This window comes from Rhincodon typus, chromosome 19, assembly GCF_021869965.1.
Source record: "Rhincodon typus isolate 14 chromosome 19, sRhiTyp1.1, whole genome shotgun sequence".
NCBI classification, from domain to species: Eukaryota; Metazoa; Chordata; class Chondrichthyes; order Orectolobiformes; family Rhincodontidae; genus Rhincodon; species Rhincodon typus.
In genome coordinates, this window is record NC_063350.1 from 39,543,076 (window position 1) to 39,557,692 (window position 14,617).

The window sequence follows — 14,617 nt, forward strand, 5'->3', positions numbered from 1 at the left end:
CGCTGGGCATCAGAGTGGTTCACAAGCCCACGTCAACCCTACGACAACTGCCCACCCGAACTAAAGACCCAGTCCCCCACCATGGACAGGACCAATGTCATCTACAAGATCCCCTGCAGAGACTGTGAGAAATACTACATCGGACAAACAGGAAGGAAACTAACAACAAGAGTACATAAACACCAACTGGCTACAAAAAGACACGACCAATACTCACTCATCTCAATCCACATGGACAAGGAGAACCACCATTTCGACTGGGACAACACCAAGATCCTGGGACAAGCTAGGCAGAGACAGGCACGAGAATTCCTAGAAGCCTGGCACTCCATGAAGCATGCTATTAATAAACCTATTGAACTCAACCCCATATACATTCCACTACGAAGGAAAACCAGAAGTGAGGCAATCCATCTCAACGGACCCTAGAGTTTAAAAACCAGGCGGGAAAACACACCGACACTTCATCGGAGGCTGTACTGAGGATGTTACCAAACATGGTAACGAAACGTCTAAAAAACAAGAAACCAACTCGGCGAGCCAACCAACCTCCACTATATCCCCTTTATACCAGATGCAAACAAGTCTCTGGAGAAATAAAAAGGCAGAAGAGAAATTCCAAAAATAATCCCTATCAGCCAGGGGTCAAGAAACAAAGGGTAAAATCTGATGATCTCACATCTGCTGAATTTCCTGATTATGAAGATGACTTGCCAACAGCCATAGATTGAAGCTGGATGCTTCTAATTCCAACCAAGTTGAATTTGAGTTTCTGAGAATTTATCACAGTCTATTATGTCAGGTTTTACCAGAAGAGCAGATAAAATTACTATTTGGAAGCCCTACCACATTCCCAAAAACTTCTGTTGGGAGAGAGGAAGAGACATGCAGCTGTTAGGCATTTTCTTTACTCAGGGTTCTCTTTTAAAGGCCCAGCACTCAAAGTCCACAGGGAATTGTTTGGTAACCAGGAGGAATAGGGCCCCTGCTCTTTGGAAGCGGTTTAAAGCGACTAAGCCAGTAAACCCCATCTCTTACCTCCTTAAACGCTTTCCTTAGCTGTTTCTCCAAAGTCATTTGAATTCCTGTAAAAAGTATTTGGCTTACGACATGCATTAAAGCTTTGAATTCAGTTTTCAAGAAATCAAATGGTAAAACCCTTCTGAATCCAGGAAATGTCCACGTAGTCCAAAATACATTTTGTATTTCCAAGATAATTCCTTAAGCATAAATGCATATTCCTAACAACAGCATGAGCATTTATTCAACTGTCCTCCAATTGAATTTGTCACTGGAGATATTGTTGGTGGCATTTCTATAGCGCTGTTATGTGTTGTTGATACACAGTCCAGGTCATGATACACTACATGAGTATGGTGATGAAAAATGCTCAGGACACACGAAAACTTTTGTTAGTTTTACAATGTCTATATTATCAAGCATTTGCTGTCATAGTTTGTCACAAAGGGCTGAGCTCGTACAGTTGATCTGGTGTTGGATCTCATCAATCATGTGTATCATCATGAAATAATTGCAGGGTTGTGACAAAATGGCACATCAGCCCTTCCTAGTTCATCGTGGATAGAACACAATGGTTTAAAAAATAGCAAGTGAATCATTGGCAGAAATCAAACAGTAATTAATTCAATTCTCACTATTATTCATTCAGGTTTTCGGTGATCATCTTTACATAAAATTCTGCAAAATGGGGTTAGTTTTAGGAAAAAAAACTAGTTTTATTTGTTTTTGAAATATTGTGAAAAGTATGTGGTTTACTATGTGGTGCTAGAGCACCTAACACCACAGAGCAGGAGGATAAAGGGTTTTGAACAGGTCACAGCTTCTTTTTTTTGGTTTGGAATGCTAAGTAGTCTGGGAAAATCCAAAGGGACAGGGCGAAAATATAATTAAATATCTTTAAAAGAATGAAAAACCACTTTTAAACCCTTGAACTGACCTACATGAAGTGAAAGATACACATTGTTGAGTATTATCATGATATTTCAAGTATGTTGGTTGAATGAAGCCATTAAGGATTGTCAGACAACAAGCAATGAATGACCCAATCATTAGGGTATTCCTGACACATTATCAAGATCACAATTCATGCTGAAATATGCATTAAATCCTCCTACTCTGCTTGTAGAGTTTTGTGAAACTATAAACAAATTCTACAATACTGTCACATTTTATTTACTAATTTACAAATGTATACAATGAACACAGGGCAAACTTTTAAACATTAAAATAACAATATGTCAAAGCACTTGCAATAAACAAAGCAAGTTACCTCATACTATACTCATGCCATATCAGCAGTTGATAAATAAAATCACTTGAAATTAACAACAAAAAATTGTTGGTTTAGAATGGATGTAAAATGTGTCTCAGAATTTTAGGCACAGCAGGAACAATTCATTTTGGCTTGTGTTTTATTGTGATTTTTGAACATTCTTTTATTGCATCCTTAATACAACTTGTGCTGTAATTTCTATTGCTTTGAGTGCATTTTAAGGCCACAGTATGTTGCATTAAAATTAAAAAGCTTTCAGAGGTTGCAAGGTCTTAAAATACTCTGTGACTGGTGATTAAATTGCTTGAAACTTTAATTTTCAAAGCTTGAAAGAAGAATTATATAGTAAGAATTTGCTGCTTTACAGAAGTGAAGATTGTTGTGCTAAATTCCACTTCATTACATCAATTTCTATGTTGCAGCTTTCATGAGTAATATTGACTGAAATGGCATCTTAAATGAATGTACTATTGCCAAGTTTTTGCATGACACAAAAATTGTTGGGAAGGTATAATGTAATCAAGCAGAGTCAGCACTGGCTTCACAAAGGGGAAATCATGCCTGACAAATTTGTTAGAATTCTTTGGAGAAGTAACAAGCAGCATGGATAAAAAAAAGAACCAGAAGGTGTAATATATTTGGATTTACAAAGAACATTGAATAAGGTACCGCACAGGAGGCTGTTTAATAAGGTAAGAGTCCATGGTGTTGGGAGTAGGATATTAGCATGGATAGAGACTTGGCTAAATAAAAGGAGACAGAGAACTGAAATAAAAATAAGCAGTATCTACTGGAGGATCACAGGGATCAGTGCTGAGTTCACAATTATTTACAATAAATTAATGAGGGAAGTGAATGTACTATCACCAAGTTTGCAGATGATACAAAAATAGGTAGAAGACAATTGGTGAGGATGACACAATGAGTCTACAGAGGGATATCAACAGGTCAAGAGAATTGGTGAAAGCTTGGCAGATAAAATATAATATGGAAATACATGCAACTATGCATTTTGGCAGGCAAAACAGAGGAGTGAAAATGATTAATATGGGAAAAACTGCTGAAAGCTTCAGTACAGAGAGATTTCAGGATCTTAGTGCACAAATCACAAAAAGCTAGATTGAAGCTCAGTTGGTAGTAGGGAAAGCAAATAGAATGTTAACATTTATTTCAAATGGAATGGAGTGTAAAAATAGAGTGGTTGTGCCAAAATTAAACAAAGCAACAGACTGCACTGGTTATACTGTGAACAGTTTTGATCTCCTTGTATAAGGAGGGACATACTGACATTGGAGGAAGTCAAGAAAAAGTTCATTTGTTTGATTTCAGTATGGAGGGATTTTCTTAGGAATGAAAGGAGATCTCATTGAAATGTGTAAGGATAGATGCAGAAATGTTGATTTCCCTTGTGGAAGAGTGTAGGACCAGAGGGCATAATCTTAGAATAAAGCATTGCACATTTTAGATGAGATGAGGATGATTGTGAATTTGTGGAACTCCTCACCACAGACGGCAGTTGAGGTTGGGTCATTAGTATATTCAAAGTGAAATAGACAGATGTTAAATTGGTAGAGGAATCAAGGGTTATAGGGTAAGAAAGGAAATTGGAATTGAGGAGTACCAGATCAGCCCACAATCCCATTGAGTAGCAGAGGAGATGATGGGCTGAATGACCTACTTCTGCTCCTACATCTTATGGTCTTATGGGACATATCTTGGCAGTAACTTGCATCTACTTGGCCTCATAGATCTTTTTGCCTTTGATGGTCAACTTTTTCAATGTCATTTAATGGGCATGGGTTGTCTATTTTTCCTTCCAAGCACAGCACATTACACTGTACAAGAGAATTGTGACAAGGAAATTACAGCTGCCATATAAACCAACTGTGATCCTACCATAAGTATTGTAGCAAATACTTAAGGCACATCTCATTCTGAACAGCTCACTTATTACTTTTATCTTTTATCATCATAGATTGTGCTAAATGGTTACTGCCTGTAACTTCTTCTTCTGATGAGCACACAATTCTAGTGTAGGTATTGGGTCAGAAATCATAGGTCCCTGTATTGCTCCTGGCCCAGGCCCCTGAAACAATCACATTGGTCTTGCCTCTAAACCCCACCTGAGCACAGCAGGTCTCTTCGAGTCCCCACCCCAATTATTGAGCCTGGATACAACCACCCTCCTCCTCACCCTCAGCCGAGGCCATGTTCTGGTGGCTGATAGAAAATAAGAAACGGATCAACAGATTAAGTCTATCTACCCTTGAACCCTCCATAAACTGGAAATTCACCAAAACTCTGTTGCAAATATCCTAACCTAAATAAATTCCAATTCTTGCATCATCCTTGTGCTCTTTGAGATACATTGGCTCTTATCCAGCAACACTGCAATTTCAAAATGCTCGTACTTGTTTTCAAATCCATCCAGTCTTGCCTGTTCCTGGTTCTGAACTCCTCCAACCATACACTTCAAAGATCTGGGCTGCTCCAATTTTGACAACTTGCACATCCTCAATTTTAGTCACTGGAGTCCATGCTTTCAACAATCTAGGCCCTAAATGCTGGTGTTCTCTCCATAACACTCTCCATTTCATCCTTTACAAATGCTCCTCAATCCTCCCCTTTTCAACAGTCTATTACTTCATTTTAATGGCAGGTGTCAAATTTTACTTGTTAACACTCCTGTGCCCTGGGACAACTTACTATTGTTTTTTTTATTCATTCATGGGCTGAAGGCGTTGCTGGCTAGGCAGCATTTATTGCCCATCCCTAATTGCCCAGAGGCAGTTGAGAGTCAACCACATTGCTGTGGGTCTGGAGTCACATGTAGACCAGACTAGGTAAGGATGGCAGTTTCCTTCCCTAAAGGACATTAGTGAACCAGATGGGTTTTTCCCGACAATCGGCAATGGGCAATGGATTCATGGTCATCTTTAGATCCTTAATTCCAGATATTTTATTGAATTCAAATTCCACCATCTGCTGTGGCAGGATTTGAACCTGGGTCCCCAGAATGTTATCTGAGTCTCTGGACTAACAGTCCAGCAATAGTACCACTAGGCCATTGCCTCCCTGCACAATAACTGTACAATATAAATGAGATTGGTTGTTAATTCAGAATTTTTAAAAAAATGTTATCAATTCTCTTTCTCTGCCATGGTCTTTCTTTTGCAGCAGCTCTGGAATATCATAAATCAATTTTTAAAACTAAAAATCTAATGCTATAGTTGCCATGATGTACTGAGATATTTTCAAAAAACACCAGTTCTATAAATGTATGGAATAAATAATTCATTTAAACAAAACAGAAATCCAGAAGCATATGTGGTCCTTTGCTGCATCTGGGCTTGTGCATATCACATGCTAAATAATAATCATTCCAATGTCATTCACTCACACATTCATCAATTATTCAGTACAAATTTACCAAGTGTATCAATGTAAAATTATCTTGCAATTTAAGTTTGTTTTATAGCTCTTCTGAACTCTGCTTTCAAGGCATTCACATGCCAAAGAATTATTTGTTGCAAATAATGTAAGGCAAAAGTTTAATCGAAGGTCATTCAACCGAAACAGAATTTTAAGTTCAGTGTTGCATTCAGATTGCAAAAAACAAAGGTTGTATTGTATGTCTTTAAACTTATTATCTGAAACACTCTCACGCTGCTACAAAGAATTCATGCTCCAAGCTTTTGTGTCATATTTTCATGATACAATCAGCACAGTATCACTTCAGTTCATTACTTACAAAAAAAGTTACTTCAAAATTTGAAAAATGTATAATGTATCTTTTTTTGAGTTTCGGCTCTGGCGCTGCTAATTAGCTCATGCATTCTTCATACCTTTAGCATAGATTTTTGTCCTAACTTTTTCCCGCTTTCTGTTGTTTTTTAATTATTGTTCTAGAAATAGTGAAAAGCTAAACAATTGTTCAGTTAATGAGAAATGTTATCGCATATTAACGAAGGTTTACACCATAGATTGGGGGAAATTCACTTTAAAAGTTACAAATGTTTTATTGTGGATTCATTATTTTGTACAGTGGATCCCTCGCAGTAATTTCCATTTAAAAAAAACAGAGCTGTTTATATTAGCAGCTCCAGTACTTCAGATCGTCCACTTGGGTTGCCATCACTTGACTTTATGTGGGTTGGGTAGCTGTTTTTCATTGTTGCTAAATTTCTGTTGAGAAATTGTTTGCGCTTTTTTTTAAGTGCTAACACTGACATGGGTTGCGGTTGGAATGGCAGCCCCACCCTTTAAGTAATTGTGTTAAGTGTGTACAGTAGGTAGCAACTTACAGTCAGTGAAAACAAGAAATCTGGCCAGTGGAAGGAAACATTAGCAGTTTGACACTTGAGTTACCTATTCTTGCTGGGTCTGACTGCAATTGGATCTATCCTGTGAAGACGCCGAACTACTTAACAGGCAAGTTTTACCTCCTTTTACTGCAGACTAAACCATACATTGTTCATCTGGAGAAAGACACCCCGACTTGCAGAATTAAGGACACTATTGCGGCATTTTTTTTTTATAAAACCAAAAGAAAGTGAGAACGTTCCGGAAGTCATGGAATTTTCAAAAAAAATCTAGTTCATAAGTAAGAGGACAGATTGATTTTAATATATGCTACTTTAGTAAAACTGAGGAAAAATTGCTTTCGTTTTCAGAAATGATTCTCTTTTTTGGGAACAGTACTGTCATTCGGAAGACTTTTTGAGCGTCCAACAAGTTTAAGAAGCGTGACCAGTTCACATTCCTAAATATCCAAGTTGCATACTCTTTTTGCATATACTGCACGAATCACTTTCGATCATTTGAATGACAGGAGAACTATGTTGTTACACAGTTTAACCTTGCTTTGTCGGTAATTGAGATTTTAAAGCAGTTTTCTGATTGTCAGTGGCACTTGATAATGGTTGCGGTCGGAATGACAACAAAAGCATGGGAATTGGGTGCCTTTCTTTTAAGAATGACAATAGGGTTGCACGGCATCCTGAGTGAAACGTAGGAAATAGGGTATCAGGAGTGTGGTCGTTGGTTTGCTTGCCGAGCTGACTGGTTATGGTACAGATGTTTCATCACCATGCTAGGTAATATCATCAGTGCAACCTCCGATGAAGCGATGTTGTTCTACTCAGCTTGGTGTTTACATGATCCGGTCTGTTAAGTTGGGTTGTGTCATTTTCGGTTCTGATCTGTATGGGTTTGCATGGGTTTGTATCTGGGGTCTAATTCCACATGTTTGTTGATTGGATTATTGGCTGAAAACTAGGCCTTGCGGATGGTCATCCTAACTCAAGCGAACCACAGACACGCACGGGAATTCCGAGAGGCCTGGTTTTCAACCCGTAATGCAATCAACAAACACATGGAATTAGATCCCATATACAGACTCATGCAGATCAGAACCGGAAATGACACAACCCAACTTAACAAACCGGATCATGTAAATACCAAGCTGAGTAGAATAACATTGCTTCATCGGAGGCTGCACTGATGATGTCACCTAGCATGGTGACGAAATGTCTGTACCATAACCAGCCAGCTGGATAAGCAAACCAACAACCTCATCCGCAACCCAAGCTACAGATCATCGCAAGAACCTTAAATTAGGAGTGTCTTCAAAACTCTGTTACTTAATAATGGACTATTAGCACCAATTGAGTTAGCATGGAAGGAAAAGCGGAAAAAAAATCAAGCTGTGGTGACTTATACTGACATTCTCATAACTAAATAGCATCAATTAATGCCAGTAAAGGACTCGACATTAACACAGCACCAATCGGCAATGTCTTCTGTAGCGTCCAATACATGATCTTTACTACCCCATATGTTCTAAACTTCAGTTAATGTTATTGCTTCATTGAGAAGCACAATAGCTACTATAATGGAGGGTTGTTATGTGTAGTGGTAACTATTCAGGTATGAGGCCCAGGTTCAAGTGCTACCTGTTTCAGAGATGCATCATAACATCTCTGAACAAGTTCATTAAAAATACTCAATTTATAGCTACGATATTAGGCAAGCCCCGCCTGCTCCTGATGTGTGTAAAGACATCTCTGAACAAGTTGATTAGAAATATCTAGCTAAAATATTAGGGGCTCTTGTAGTGCAGTGTAGCAGTGTAGTGGTTCCTTTGGACTAGGAGACCTAGGTTCAAGTCCAACTTGTTCCAGAGATATATTAGAAAATATCTAAAACTGCAATACCTGTTGTCATGATTTATTGAAGGAGCTGCAGAGTACTTACACAAACTATATCCAACTGAAGACTAGACCTTTTGGCTGGCCACAGCTTAGTTTCTCTAGGAAGATGTCTACTGATCTCTGTCATTTACTGAGACTAAGGGCAGCAAATTTGATTGGCAATTGTCTCCTTGCGGTTGCCAAGGTAGCAACATATCTCAGCTTCTACATCATGGGTAGCTTTCAGGTCCAAGTATTATTCATTTCTATACATATGGTATGATGCAAATAGGTGAGATTTTATATGTTATTTTGTATGTCTGCTTCCCAAGTCAGATCCATAATTCATGCCTTCTCCACAATTCCCACTTTACTGAAGTCATCAAAGCTTGGAGAAAAATCTTGTTGATTACTTGGTAATGCTGATGTCTCACTCCAGAGTTTCATGATGTGTTTGCATATTTGACAGAACAGATTATAAATTTCAATGTTGCCTATAACTAGACCAGAGTGTTAAGTACTGAGATAGCTCTTCATTCTCAAACTACTTTGATTCTGACCCCATCCATTTAGCTCAGACTGAGCCAGGCTGTTTGTACTATAAGGTACCTTAAGCTGGACTGAGCTCAGGTTCTGTCATCACATCGCCTGTATTCTGACTTTGCAAAATCACCTCCCCCGGTTCTATCTCATTCCATTTACTGCAGAAACTCTCATCCTTGTCCTTTTCCCTCTCCGGGTTTAGTTCTCCTGCTGTCAAGCTGGACATTTTACCTTTCACCAAAACTTCAGCTAATCCAAATCATTGCTGCCTTTGTATCATCGCACTCAAGTCCTGTTCATTCATAACAAACAAAAAGGAACTGCAAATGCTGGAAATCAGAAACAAAAACAGAAACTGCAGGAAAAACTCAGCAGACAGGTCTGGCAGCTCCCTTGGAGAGAAAGCAGAGGTAACAGTGTGGGTCCAGTAATCCTTTTTCAGAACTGATTATAGCTAGGGAAAGGTTAGGGGATAGGGGAGAGGAGCAAACGATGGATGGAGATGGAGCCCAAAAAGAGAGAAAAACAATTGGGCAGACAAAGGAATGGGTAATGATCAACCTGGGAGAATGACTAGCTCCAAATGGGGGGGCCATTCGCAGCTGACAATAGGTTGTTTGTGGTAACAGGCCATCTAATGACAAGGCCTGGTCTGTGGTGGTTCAACAAATTTAGGGCTTGAGCACCTTCTCCCATGTCCTTACCCAAACCTCTTTACTCTGCATAAAAACCAACTTTTTCCCAACTATAATCAGTTCTGAAGTATTACTGGACCCAAAATGTTAACTCTGTTTTCTATCCACAGATACTGCCGGACCTGCCAGCTGAGATTTTCCAGCAATTTCTGTCTTTGTTCTTGTTCGTTCATATTCTCACTGATCAACATTAGCTCCTGACCTAACAATTTTAAAATATTCAGATTCATGAAATCCATCACGGCCTCTCCTCACCTTATCTCTGTCACACCCATCACTTGTTGAATGTGGCCTAGTACATACTGATTTCTCCATTAGCCTACCATTAGCAACAATCCATCTGCAACTTCGGACTATTCTGTGCAATATTCTCTACTACTTTTCACTTCTATCCCCTCTTTAAGATTGTTTTAAAACTTACCATTTTAGACCAAGTATTTGCTCTCCTCCTATTATCTTCTCCATTGACTCAGTGTCCATTGTCAGTTATGTCTCTGGAGAACTCCTCGGTGTTTTATTTTACATTCATAGTGTTATGTAAATACATTATAATTTAGTGATTATTTATTTAAGCTCCTGAAAAAAAGGGGCAGAATAAATATCATCTGTCAAAAAGCCATAACATAAGTTATAATACTCGAGCAGCTAAGAGTGGAAGAACTTGCATTTGTACCATACCTTTCTTGATGCTGAGGCACCCCAAATCACCTCAAAGTAAATTAAGCACTTTTCTAGTCATTACAGAACTGCAACAGCCAATTTGTGTTAAACAGTGAAGAGATCAATGACCGGATAACCATTTCTGGTGGCATTGAGGGATAAGTGTTGGTCAAAGCATCAGGAGAACTGGTCCAAGAGGGCAGTCAAGGCCTTAGTTTAACATCTGAATTTAAAGGTTTATCCTACATTGAAGTCTCAGGATTAATTATGTACTCGTGTTTTTGGTAACGGTCTTGAAATCATGACTATCTTCAGAGAATTTAATCCCTAAGCAATGTATAGCTTGGAAGATATGAAAAAGCCTTGCAACCTCTTCAGCTGATGTGTACTAGTTTTAATATCTGCAAATTACAGCACCTAAAGGTTTCTTAAATACATCACATGCTCTGGCATCAGCTGTCCAAGCACTCTGTTTCAGCTACTAAGCAAGGTCAATTTAAGGAAATACTTGTTGAATTCTGTCCTAAATCTACCTATTACAGTGTCTGAATTTCTTGGTTGACAGCTCAAATTTGAGAATATTCATTTGGTTTACTTTTCACACTTCATTGAGAATAATGTTTCTTTAGGATTCCCTCTGAAATATCACTTCATGAGTCTGAAGGACTGTAGCTAGTTAATCAATTCTCAAAGCTCCTCCATCTGTTAGTGGGATCAATCTCAATGTTGTCTTCTTCACTGCGCGAGAACCTGGACTATGATCTGATGTGTATTCAGAATTGTAATACTTCCACTGTTGTCTGACCAGCACACTATATCATTTTCAGCTTGACTTTTAGGAATTTAAGCTTAACCATAGTATAACACTACATTCCTACTTACAGTGCCATTGCTGTTCACCTTGTTTTCTAGTTATGAATAACAAGTCAACTAACATGAGCAAAAACAAATTTGCTGGAAAAACTCAGTAGGTCTGGCAGCATCTGTGAAGGATAAAACAGAGTTAACGTTTGGGTCTGGTGACCCTTCCTCAGAACTGATGGCGGCTGGGAAAACGTCAGTTTATATGCAGAAAATAGGGAGGTGGGTGGGGTAGGGAGTAAATGATAAGATAGAGCCCAAAGAGAGAGAAAGACAGTTGGACAGACAAAGGAGTTGCTAACAATCAGGCTGGGAGGGTGAGTAGTTGTTAATGGGGACTGTTAGTGACTAACATCAGGGTGTGTGTGTAATGGCAGGCTATCTGGTAACACACACCCCCTGTTGTTAGTCACTAACAGACCCCATTAACAACTATTCACCCTCCCAGCCTGATCATTAGTAACTCCTTTGTCTGTCCAACTGTCTTTCTCTCCTTTTGGGCTCTATCCTATCGTTTACTCCCTACCCTACCCACCTCCCTATTTTCTGCATATAAACTGACGTTTTTCCAGCCGCCAGCAGTTCTGAGGAAGGGTCACCGGACCAGAAACATTAACTCTGTTTTTTGCCTTCACAGATGCTGGCAGACCTGCTGAGCTTTTCCAGCAACTTTGTTTTTGTTCCTGATTTACAGCATCTGCAGTCCTTTTGGTTTTTATTAAGTCAACTAACATTCCTACATCTCTCTCAACTCCCACTCAGCAATATCCATTCCCTCAATGCCTCTTATTTTTACCTGTAATATGTATGCCTGGTTATTACCTGATCCCTATGGAGGGTGCTTTCAGTGGGGTTGGAGTGCATGTGACATAAATCGGATGGCCAGCCCATCTCTGTCGGGCTCACGTCAGAATACAGAAAGTGGGCAGGCATCATAGTCAGCAGCCCACCCACCATATGTAAATAAATAACGAAGGAGCAATTCAATTTGTTAAAATCTGAATTGACCCCAGTATTACCTGCCTGTTCCATAAAGCAGTTTGTCTGGACAGGCAGAAAGGACTGGGCATTCCATTTTATTTAAAGAGTTTACAACAGCAGGAAGGAGTGATGGTAGTATCTTAGTGAGGCGCCCTTGCCCATCAGGGGAAACCTCCCCAGACAAGATGATAACCCACTTCCTGTCTCCCACCTATATTACTAAACCTATACCCTCCTTGATTCCCTCCCTGAGATGTCAATATCCCCAGCCCAAAGCCCTTGACTTAACTCATTCCATCATGCATTAGCCTCTTGTGTGGGCTGCCTGCAATCCTGACAGTGCCCACGTTAGAACATTAGCAATGCCGAGACTTTCCACTCACAGCACGTTATAGCTGCGGGCATTTATTTTGAGTCTGTTGGCTCATCACTGACTTTTCTTCTGGAGCCAAGCCATCCAGCCCAACATAATTTTCTGCCTGTAGTTTCATACAGTTGTTATACACTGAGCATCACTCAAAAGCGCTTTGTAATATGATGAGGCAATACCCTTCGAATACAAGGTTTCATCTGGAACTAGATTTAGAATAGAGGCAATTCATGCAAAGCCTGGAGTCTGCTTATAGAATCATAGAACCGCTACATTGAGGAAGCAGGCCAATTGGCCTATTCAGTCTGTACTCACCTTCCAAAGAGCATCCCACCTAGCACCCCCCACAACCTTTCTGTATAACCCTGCATTTCCCATGGCTAATTTACCTAGTCTGCACATCCCTGGACAATCCACCTAATCTGCACAATTTTGGACTGTGGAAGGAAACCTATGCAGACACAGGGAGAATGTGCAAACTCCACATGGACAGTTGCCCAAGAGTGGAATTCAACCCAGGTCCCTGGCACTGTGAGACAGTGGTGCCAACCACTGAGCCACAGTGCCACCCTTATGGTGTTGTGAATTAAATTCTAGAAGACTGTAATATTAGCAGAGGACTGGATTTTTTTCCAGACAGAGAAAAAGAATGGGAAATGCACAATTACAGCTTTTTCAAAGCTGAAAGAGTTTTAGTCACGTGATAGGCACATCAAGGAGTTATTTTCAATTGAACAATTGTTTTCTACCCCTCTGTCCAGATTCCAGTATTTACCTTAGAAGGTAAATTGAACTATTAACAATGGCGTATGTTCAATGACATCAGGTTTCAAAGCATTGTCAATCCATTGTTCATTGTATGTGATAGATACTGCACTGGTGGCACCACCTCTGGTACAGAATTTGGGCTTGAATGTTCATTCCTGGACCATGTTGTGGAAATGAACTATCTGCTCTGCCTTTATGTTGGGTTAATGATAACATCCAAACAATACAAGGTTGTGAGATTTCAGGAGGATGATCTAAGCTCTGACCTGGTTGGGAATTTCCAGAATCATAGTCCATTTGCATTATGTGATTGGTGACAGCCAAAGTGTAGACCAGCAAAATCCATTTAAACAAAAAAATCAAGGAAGTGTAGCTTTTAAGGCAACTTCTGATCACTTTCAGGTATTGTGGTTCTGACAAAATCTAGAAAGCTAGACATAAGGAGGATAAGGAACACCTATCTTTGAAGATGGCAAAATTTACTCTGTTGTTTTTGTGCCTCGGTTTACCCATTCAAATTTACGTATCATTGTGTTTCCCTGTCTGGTCTACTTTTGAAGTTTAGAGGCCACGTGTAGAAATAGTTTGCTGTGATAAGAGTGCAGTGATGTGTAAAGATATACTTAACTGGTTATGAAAATAGTTTTATAAAGAACACAAGTGAGATGACTGTTATTGTAGGTATTGACATGAGCTTATTGCCTAAATGCTACTTCAGCCCTAACCTACGTGGAGTTGTTGTAATTTGTAGGATTTATGGCTGTTCTGTAGATGGCCTACTGGTAATGATCAGTTCCAGGCAGTTTCTGAAATGTCATTGCAACATCCTAGAGTTTTGTTTTATTGACAGCTGCGCTGGGCTTGATGTCAGTGCAGTTGTGCCACCAGTATGAGAGGAAACCAACAAACCCTGACTTTTCTTTTGCTTCAGGTAGTAGAAGATTATGGTCTTATAATGTGCACTCATTCGCTTCAGCACAGTTTGGTGTATCTGGCATTTATCCTACCCGTCAGTGCTGTGGTTTGTATAAAAATATTCACCTATTAGAAATAAATAATATAACTGTGCAAAATAATGATGAAGAAGGTGTATGGATCTAGTTCTTTCATACTTGTGGGGAAGTTATGGATAGTTATTTGGATTCACTGGACTTTGGTCACTTGTCTTCTGTTGTTCCAAATTAATGGTGCATTCCTAATCATTTACAAGATATGAATGACATGACATAATCGTACAGTAGACTTTGTGTAGGTG

The 14,617-nt window shown here is 39.4% G+C and overlaps 1 protein-coding gene across 1 annotated transcript in view; it reads left to right on the forward strand.

Annotated features, from left to right (window-relative positions):
- Positions 1-6,500: 6,500 nt before the first annotated feature.
- LOC109910915 (brain enriched myelin associated protein 1) overlaps positions 6,501-14,617 on the forward strand; it is a 94,992-nt gene continuing 86,875 nt past the window's right edge. The window contains exon 1 of the mRNA XM_048608581.1: positions 6,501-6,724. The gene's annotated coding sequence lies outside the window, so the exon portion shown is untranslated. The remainder of the gene's footprint in view (positions 6,725-14,617) is intronic.